The sequence below is a fragment of the Alosa pseudoharengus genome, unplaced genomic scaffold, assembly GCF_046254945.1.
Source record: "Alosa pseudoharengus isolate Yale_2024_CS ecotype anadromous, Long Island Sound unplaced genomic scaffold, YU_APseudo_1.1 YU_APseudo_1.1_scf_13, whole genome shotgun sequence".
Taxonomy (NCBI): domain Eukaryota; kingdom Metazoa; phylum Chordata; class Actinopteri; order Clupeiformes; family Clupeidae; genus Alosa; species Alosa pseudoharengus.
In genome coordinates, this window is record NW_027468598.1 from 25,681,394 (window position 1) to 25,691,499 (window position 10,106).

The following is a 10,106-nucleotide window of genomic DNA, read 5'->3' on the forward strand; positions in this document are numbered from 1 at the left end:
ATTCAGACACAAGAACATCTGAGGAGAGTGGAGAATGTGTTATTAGAGAAAACACAGGAGAAAGCTATGGTATGTATTTGACTACATTGATGACCACAACATGGTGAAAAATTTCACGATGGTTGAATACTTTGGAACCAACTGCATTGTTGCATGTTTTGTCAACAGTACACATTCTATACAGTTAAGAACAAAAGTATTCATACCCCTGGCAAATATTGATTTAATGTTAATTTTCTCTTGACCAATATGTTTGAAAATGACACTGCTACATGGCTAAAGGTTGTAAGATAATGTGGTAGAATCAGTTTTCATATTTTTTGAACATTTTTATGAAAAATGGCATGTCCAAAATTATTCATACCCTTTTTAAATAATCACTGGAAGCATGTTTATTTGTCATCACAGCTCTCAAAATGGTTCTCATAATAAATACCAAGCCTCTCAATGTCTTCACAATGATTCTAGACCGCTAGCCTAGCCCCGCCCACCTAGATCTTATTTCAGGGAGATCTAGTCTGGAAACCTAGTTCATAACCATTTAAAAATCCAGCAAAAGCTATATTCTTTGTTCAGGTGTGTCCTTATAAAAGGTCAAGCAGAGTTGTGCATGTTTTGAGAAGAGTGATCCATGATCAGCATCCATGATGACCAAGTGGTCCATTTTGGGATGTGCTGCAAATGTCAACCATCAAAACACCATATCCACAGTGCAGAATAGCTATTATAGAAATGTATTAGCTTGGGGTGTTTTTTTCCAGACAATGGGACCTGGTGACCTTCTCAAAGTAAATGGTAACACTAAAACAAGAGGCTACAGTAAGATTTTTGGAGGAAAAAAAAATCAGGCAGTCTGCCGAGAAACCTGTCCCAATAGGCAGCATCGGGCCATTAAACCACACAATGATCCAAAACATACAACCAAACAAGGCTTTCCAGTCATTATCTAAAAAAGGTATGAATAATTTTGGACACAAAATTCATACATATGTAAAAAAAAAAGATGAAAATACTTCTATTTCTGATTCCATGTTTCTACCACATTGTCAAGCAACCTTTTGACATGTGGTAGTTTCATTTTCAGTCAGAACAAACATATTTGTCGAGAGAAAATCAACATTAAATTAATATTTGCCAGGGGTATGAATATTTTTGTTATTAACTGTATAAAATCTATATACATCTGTACATTTCTGTTCTTATCTGTAGACAACACACCTTACAATACTTGGTGGGATGAATGCTGGGGACGCTGTCAGGAGAATAATGCGTCACCTCATCACAGACACACTGGCAACCCAATACAATTGGCTTGGCCGAGGAGGCCAAAAGAAGGCTTTTGCAGCTTTAAGAATCACTGCAGCTATAAGAGGTGTCTGAATGCCACTGCATTGCTGTCATTGTAAAAGAAAAATTAAATACAGTGTGCTTAATAGACACTTTTTGATTCTCCTGGAATTAGTGCATTGTATTAGTGCATTGTATTTTCAATGATCAAGAACTGTTACCTGTTCAGGTGCTGCGGCATAAGGTTCTTGCTGCACCATCTCAGATTTTGTTAAAACGTTGTCTTAATCAAGAATGGGTCCCAAAACCAAAAGCCTGTAAAATATTTCTGTTCAAATCCTGTCTTTATCACATTCATATAATTGTCAGTCCTTAGAATTACTTCTTTGTAGTAATTTGTTTTGTAGCTTGGAATTCACATTATCTAGGAAGCAATGTTTGAGCATTTATGATAAGTATTATTCATGGGCACTACTATTTCGATATATGATGGCGTCAAAATAGCTATTTAGAAGTATCATCAGTGTCTCTACACATGAACTCGAGCATTGAGAACATTGTTCGTGTACACATAGTTTACTAAAAAGAAAGGTTTTGGACAACTCACTCCTTGGCTGGCATGATGGCGGCGAGCAGAAAAACCAAGTTTTTAAAAACCTTTCGTTTAGTAAACTCTGTGTACACAAACAAATGCTCAAGTTCATGTGTAGAGACACTGATGATACTTCGATCAAAGTTTCATGTTGTGTCGAGCCTTCTTGGTGTTTTAAAAATAGCTATTTTGATGCCATCATGTATCAAAATAGTAGTGCCCCTACGATTTCCATTAAAAAAGCCATTTGACCCGAAAACGACGACAAGCTTAAAAGTGGCGCTTCGGACGTATGCTATAATTATGCTTTTAAACTAAAGTTTGACTAGGGTACATTCACAAAAACACCCTAGGATGAAATTCTGGCCAAAGTTACGCTTTAACAGCCCCACTGATTTTCGTGTTCCTAGTCTACTCCACCAATTACCAAAAAATGCAACCTTGTTTAATCTTCACGCGCATTTGTTGCAGAGACACCGTGATTTTATATCATCCAAAGGCCAGCTACATTTCTTTGAAAGACAATGATCTTTAAACAAAGCAGGCTACCTACAGTACATAGATGGCAATATCAATTGTGCTTTAGATTGACAGAAAATACTGAGGCAAAAAGTCCTCCCCAAAATAGAAATATTCTTTCCGATTTTCTATTAGCCTATATATGATATATCTTTACTCATTCAAAACAACACAATACACATTAAATAACCTGACTTTAATGTTTTTAAAAAAGGAGATAGCTTTTTGGAACCAAACTCTTCATTTCTTCACACAAAAGTAACCAAGTTTAGCTTAGTCTTCTAACCTTATTTTAAGGCAATAATTAAAAATCTTACCTTATCACATGTCAAACAGTCACCAAGTGTCCAGTGCCCTAGCTACAGTGGGTCCCTGTTAAGTTTGGACGGGTTCCTTCAGGAATCACGATCCCCATTTTCTCGGCAGAAATGGCACAGACTGCAGTTGACACAAACAACCACAAGGTGTCACTTGGGTGCCACTACTATTTTTGATGCGACTGACTTACTGCTTCCATGACGCAGCGGGGGCACGGGAACTTAAATTGATCACGGTAGTTTAAGTTTACACTTGACAAAACATTCTAATATGAAAATGTAGATGCAATTGTTGTAAAATGGTGCAGCTCCTTTAATAAAGCACCATGTGCAGGGATGGAGAGAGAGAAAGCGAGAGGGGATATGTGTGTTAGAACTTAGCGTGGAAAAAGTACGTGCTGTTGAGACTGGAGCGAGTCATATTCAAAATAATGCAAAAAAAAGCAATTATCCTCATTCATTGCAACCAAAGCATGCCTGCTTGCCGACGTTCAAACGAAAAATATATCAAAGCACCTTTTGCGTTTGAATGTAGCACGAAAAAATTTTTAAACAGCTGGACAAATTATTTAGCTAATTGATTATATAACCTGTACACCAGCAATTGTTGAACATTTACCTGTACAAGTACATTGACAGTAGCCCAGCCTAACAGCATGTTGTAGGCCTACTGTAGAAATTTCACTTAAATTGCAACCGCAACATGCCTGCTTGCCAACGTTCAAACGACAACGAAAAAGATAATAAAACAACAAGAGGGTTGAGTCTGAATGACACTGAGTTTTTAGACACTGAGTTTTTGTAGTTAAGAAATATTTTCGTATAAAAAAATGGTCATTCTTCAATCTCCTTCACTGACGCCTATGGAAAAGGCTTAACGTCCCAAAACAACGATCAATGATCATCAAATTTCTCTCTCATATTGCTCCTCATGACCATCTATAAAAAAGTGTTTTTTCTTTTCTTTTTGAGCACATCCGAATCCCAGGACATAACGCACTGGACCTTATAATAGGCTCGAGATATAATTCCAAAGGGGGCAGATAGGGGCCACTGCACTTAAAACTTAAAAAGATGATGCTTTCCGAACTTTGAAATTGCGATCAGTGACTGGCATCGGGTGAACGAAGCTTTTCGAAGTTGAACAGGCTATTAAAAACTATTTGCGCACCTCCATGTCACAGGAGAGACTGGGCTCTCCCTTCTAAAAAGACGTTGCAAACTATGATTTCATTGCTGAGTTTGCGGCAAAGCAAGAAAATGTTTTTTTTCCTGAGTCAGGATATGGCGAGTCAGTGTCATTTATTTGTCCAATGTTAGCCTATAGATACAGACCAGTACATCTTATCAATAGTTTGAATGTCGTGTGTGTTTCTGCTCATTGACAAATACCGTTCAGCACAATGATTCATGCCCAATTAATTCCCCCTGTTAAAGTGTTCGCCTTTGTTACACTATTTGGTTTCGTGATGTATATATATGTACATATGGCCAAATATGTGACTCAGCTAATGTTATAGGCTATACAATTGAATTTCCCCTCTTAAAGGCAAGCTGGTGTAGCTTATTAGACTAGGCTACTATTAAAATACACCGACGGTAGCCTTGGCTATGTGTAAAGTAAGCTATCGCATGATTTCATGCACGTAAGTGAAAAGGGCCTTGCATCTGTCAAGTTCGCACAGGGCCTTGCATCCCCTTGCGACGGCCCTGCAGCTTCTCTTAAGACAGCGAGGAAAAAGTTAAAATACGCGATAAACCCGGGAAAAGTTGACAGGTTTGTTTCGGTCCCGGTGATTATTTGTGAAATTGTGCAAACGACAGCCTTTTCAAGGCATTTCAAGGAAGGAGTCGTAGCATGCAAGCTCCCAAATTGACCCAGTAGCCTAAGGCATCAATAAATTGTTGGGACTGGGGAGGGTCATGCTTTTTTTCTCAATCACTTTGGAGGGTCATAGAAAAAATTCTTGCTGGCGAGGGAGGGTCACGTCTTTTTTGACTAATGCTCCCAAAACTCCTCCGGTAGCCCCTTAATTAAATAAATAACGAACAGTCCCTAATTGATTAATAGCCTAGGCCTACACCAGCAATTGTTGAACATTGACCTGTACAGGACATTGACAGTAGCCCAGCCTAACAAGCAAATGTTGCAAAATACATCAAAAGACGCAATTAATCAGAAATAAATAATGTAATCTGCATCGCTTTATTTAACAAACTGCAAGCAACAAGAGCATTGAGTTCGCTGTAAGGCCAAACCCAAGAGCAAAGCCTATCTGTTAAGGCAGTCGATAGGCTATATAACGAGCTGTGCGCCTGGAAAGACGATAGATGACGGCTCTGGTCATCCCATACCCTCCCCCCACTTCCTGTAGCCTACCATTATGAAGGCCTGTAGCCTAAAACGACTCGTTGCCGTTTTGTGACATTAAGCTTTTTCACGTTAAGCCCCCCTCCCCCATCCCCTTCTTTCACAAGCAGTGGGGGAGCGCGGGGCACAAAGAAACACTTTTTGGTAGACAAAGGAGGGTTCTCCGCGCTTCTGTCGTTTGGCCACAATCCGTTGCAACCAGGCCAGGACAGATTTTTTAGAGAGAAGGAGAGACGCCGGTGCAGCTCTGATGTCTTCTTAATTTTCTTTATTCTTTAGTAAAAGGTGCAGAACATTATTAAACTTTGACTAACATTTCGATGTGTCGATGTTTTTGACTAACGAACATCGAAACGTTAGTCAAAGTTTAATAATGTTCTGCACCTTTTACTAAAGAATAAAGAAAATTAAGAAGACATCTGAGCTGCACCGGCGTCTCTCCTTCTCTAACACTTTTTGGCTTTGGCTAAATATTTCTAAAATCATTTGAGTTTCACTAGTCACATGTTTTAACAAGCAACACTTGTTATTGAACTAATAACAGACGTGTGTCGAAAATTGACTTTATTTTCCATACGGAGAAATAACATATGCAGAGTCTAACCAAGGTCAATCTTGCCAAAAAAGCCCTCAAACCTGAAAACACATGTTGTAACAGCGCGTAACAGTCGTTTTACTCCCCGGATGCGCTCATTATAAAGAACGTTTAACGTGTCCCAAAAACAGCTATCAATTAATCACCAAACGTCTTATAAACAAGTATTGCCAGGAGCAACACCTTGCAAAAAATGATAACAATAGGCCTAGGCCTTTATATGGCTCTGCTCCTACCTAGATTCGAACTCAGAACTGCCTGAAAGTTGCAGACCTGTTCTGGAAATACGTGCATTAACCCACTCGACTGTCAGACAACGCTATCTGCTTCGAGTAGGCCTATTGGGTAGGACTGTTGCCTACACTGGTTGCTGTGGCACAGTCTTGAGTGACCGAATTCGTTTTTCTTTGTCATATGAATGCTGTCATTTTGTTAACATTACTGTTAAGGAGATGCTGTAGGCAAAGTCTATATTTCAACCTCGTTAGTGTAGTAAAAAAAATCAGAACTATTCACAAGGTTTCTGGGCAGCATATTTATGTTCTGTTAGCAAGCGAACTTCTCATGACTACCGACAAAGTAGCCTACTGCCAGCTGACGAAGCTCTCGTTTTAAAACATTACTGAGAGACAGACACTGTACAATCAAGAACTCTTGCCACTGAATCCAAAACTATGTTTAACATTATGTACAAGGCTTAGGCTACAGTGGACTAGCATGTTGCAGGGGCTGCTAAAAACACAGAGAAACGCACTGAAAACTCGGCCAATCACAGCCCTTGCTGTCTGGTTCGACCGTGAAACTCTACAGTGGACTATGCTGCCCCCAAGCGGCTGCAGTTGTACTTACATTTCACCATTCACCATGATCGTGAATGAAGTGTCAATTTTTAACGGGGACCCACTGTATGGCTAATCCTAGGCTGATTTGAACGAAAGGCCAAACTGACCTAATGTCGCGTCCCACACAGCAAAAGGACTCCGCGGCGGATCCGCCGCGGAGGTATGACGACTTCCGGAACGGACCCGTATCGGAGTCCAGATGCTCTCAGGAACGGATCCGCTACGAAGGCGGATCGCGAACCCGCCGTGGCTCCGCGCTGCATCCGCCCCGCATCCGCGATTAAAACCTTACGTCCGCGGCGGGTCCGTTTGGGACCCGCGAATTGATACATACATCCGCCGCGGACCCGCAACGGACTCATAAAGGCTCATCTGGCCCGGGTCCGTTTCGGACCCGTTTATCTCATTTTCAAAATTCCTTCTGTTCTTGCTGTAGGATTAAATAGGATAAACTATAAGATAAAAGTAAAACTATCATTAGGCCTAGCCTAGGCTACTACAGCAAGATAGGCCTACGATTAGCATCGCCTCGTATTTTTAACTTAACAATACTGTCAATAAACCTAACAAAAAAGGTTTAAGTCAAGACATCAATTTACTGTACAAACGTGATCACTACTCAATGGAAATATAAAATGGACATTTATGGAAAGTTACAGGTTATAAGCTATTCTGTTTTTGTTAAGTAGCCTACGTTGCCTAGGCTACTCTACATTCATTTTGAGGTCAAAACCTAATTTAGCGCTTTATAGGCCTAGGTCAGTGCAGACATGAAATATTTTATCTAATAGGCTACAACTTCAATGAAATGCTGCGCTATGCACATCTAAAATATCAGAAAATGAATAACTGGTGAATGACAAGAAGTTCAATAAAAAGATTGTTTAATGCTTACTTCTCCTATTACTCCATTTGTGTGGATGGAGGCGGAACACGTCTCCTCGTTGCCCGATCCACCGCCGGTTGAAACACCTAATTGCGTGCTTGGTGAACTCAGCGTCCGTGGCTGACCGTGTCACCATGTTTTTCCTCACAGCACCTGTAATCAAACAGACAGATATGTTTATGTTTATGGTATGTAGCATCCAAACCCAAGTATGCTTACACAATACAATATATGAGATAGGTATTAAGGAGATTAAATTGAAAAAGAAACATGACTTACAAAGCTCCTCTGTTCGCTGCACGTTGAGGGCTGGTGTGGGGGTGGAGGGAGTCGAGGAGGGACTGCCGTTCCTGGCCCATAGTGAGGTGGGCGGTGTGCGAGAGGGGGAAAAAATGTATTAAATGGTAGTCATCATTGATAATACACATGGGGCCTTTCTATTCACTAATATTTCAGAGATCAGTCCCTACCTTGAGTAACTCTCCGTATGTTAAATGCGGGTGCAGGTGCAGGGAGTTGAGGTGGTGAAGAGTGTTGCGGTCCTGCCCCATGGTGAGGTGCTAAGGGAGATAAATGGTTGTGATCTGTTAACCATGGTAGGCTGAGAGCTACAGAGCCAAACAATGGCAAACAAAAACAAATCTCTGGTCATACTGGACATGAATTTGTATGTTTCAACATTTTGGTATGCACTATCTATATCAACTCCATGAATGGATTGACATTGTAATCAATGTGTTTCAATACAATCTGATAATAATGAATGAACTTTTCAGGCAATATTGCATGAATGCAGATGTTTTAACTGACAAAATATTTGGCTGAGATTTTGAAAGTAATGTATGAAGTATGCAGAAAATCTGAGATGGTAATGCAGATGCAATCTGTTGATTTGAAATAGAGTGACTACTGCTTTGTTAATATAGATGGGGCCACTGTATTCAATTTTATTTCAGAGATCAGTCTTTACCTTAACAGTTTTCTCCAGGTTGAGGGGTAGTGACTCGGCTGCCTGGCACTTGGCAAGATGGTGGAGCTGGAGGAATAGATACAAGGAGAGGGGAATGTCTTTAGCACTAAGAATGTTAACCATATCTCTAATATTAATATTATGATTTAGTTATTTCAATGTTAAGAGATTATTACTTACTTTGCCAGTGCAATTGGCTTGGGCTTGAGGCTTCAACTGATATACCAGGCGAGTTGGAAGGTACCTCAGAGATGCAGTCACCATTTTCTGGCTCTTCTTCACTCTCATCAGAATCCCCGAAACGATGGCTGTTAAATAACCATATCATTATGGTTATTGCAATCCCAAAATTTTCAAATATACATATAGTACAAGCATCTCTGGTCTATTTTGAAATGCTACGGGAATGTGTTCACATTACATTTTAACAACCCAGAAAGTATCTTCATCAAGCGAACCCAACAGAGGCAATCGTAACGTTAGATGGTAGAATCCAGCCGATAAAAGTTGACGCTGCAGAACAAACAAAATAGAAGATGGGGACCAAGTTCCATACAGTTAAGTTACGTTATCATAATAAATCACAAACAGACGCCAATACCCATTAGTTGTCTGAACCGACTTAAAACAGTAATTAAAATGCCAAGGCTTTCATTACAAAGATGGCAGAAGGACACGTTACGTATGAGACCAAACTTGGCAAAATGCAAAAGTTAATGCACAGCTAGCTAGAAGCTAGGGCTAAACCATTATCAGTGAGTCAACATGCTAAAGTGGTAGGAAGCTTTCATAGCAGACGAGTGCTTCACTGACTTCATTGACTGAAATACCAGTGCCAATGTATCAGCTTAATCAAGGTTTGCATCGCAAACATGATCTCAAACATATATATGCAATTGCGCCTAGCAGCATGCTAGCTAGCAGCTATATGCCGCTAGCATAGTAGCACTATGGACAACAGCAACACATTAAAACAGACAAGACCAGACTAACGTTAAATAACAAATTCTGCCGAAATTGTTAACCCATTTTAAATCAAATAGGCTACAGACTCATATGAGCATCACAGCTAACAATAACGTAACTTAGCCTGTTGCACAAAATTACAAACGTCTCTAGTTGACTTAACGTTAACGTTAGTCCTAATATCAAACAATGTCATTACAATCAATAAACATGATAAGTATAAAACCACAAAGGCCAATGTTTAGCTATTGTGAATGTCGCAATATATTAATAAATATCACTTACTCGAGAGGGTTCAGCGCAACCGTGTCCCAGCAAAGAAAATATCCACTAGTATGACTCTTCTCGGCTCTTGGTGTACAGTCATGTTCAACCGTTACAGTAAAGGCGCGTCCGCGCCCCCGGATCCGACATGGGTCCACTCAGGATCCGCTGTTTGACAGTAGAATTTACGGAGCCGCCTGGAGGCGGAGCTGATCCTCTGTGCGGCACTAAAACGAATGCGACAGTCACGCGGGTTTGGCGACTTGAAGGCGGATCCGCCTAGGAGTCTACTGCTGTGTGGGGTGGTTCATGCAAACATCACGTGCATTCATTCTCAGGTAACATTTTGTCGCGTGGCTTTAGTAGGCCTGTGCATGCTGTGCATTTCACGATTGATTGCAATATGAAAATGCTATTTGCAAATGGAGACGTATTTTCAACTAAAAATATAGCCTAGCATGCCTCAATACAACGCAATTAAGATCGTTACAACGTTA

The 10,106-nt window shown here is 40.3% G+C and overlaps 2 long non-coding RNA genes across 2 annotated transcripts; both read right to left on the reverse strand.

Moving 5' to 3' along the window:
* Positions 1 to 7,430: 7,430 nt before the first annotated feature.
* LOC143121212 (uncharacterized) lies at positions 7,431 to 8,635 on the reverse strand. Its single transcript, XR_012986437.1, has 4 exons — positions 8,560 to 8,635; positions 8,380 to 8,445; positions 7,689 to 7,969; positions 7,431 to 7,562 (listed from the first exon to the last, which is right to left on the reverse strand). It is a non-coding gene; the product is annotated as an uncharacterized LOC143121212 (long non-coding RNA).
* Positions 8,636 to 8,662: 27 nt separating this feature from the next.
* On the reverse strand, positions 8,663 to 9,748 carry LOC143121213 (uncharacterized). The gene is made up of 3 exons (XR_012986438.1): positions 9,631 to 9,748; positions 8,801 to 8,892; positions 8,663 to 8,687 (listed from the first exon to the last, which is right to left on the reverse strand). It is a non-coding gene; the product is annotated as an uncharacterized LOC143121213 (long non-coding RNA).
* Between the last annotated feature and the right edge of the window lie 358 nt (positions 9,749 to 10,106).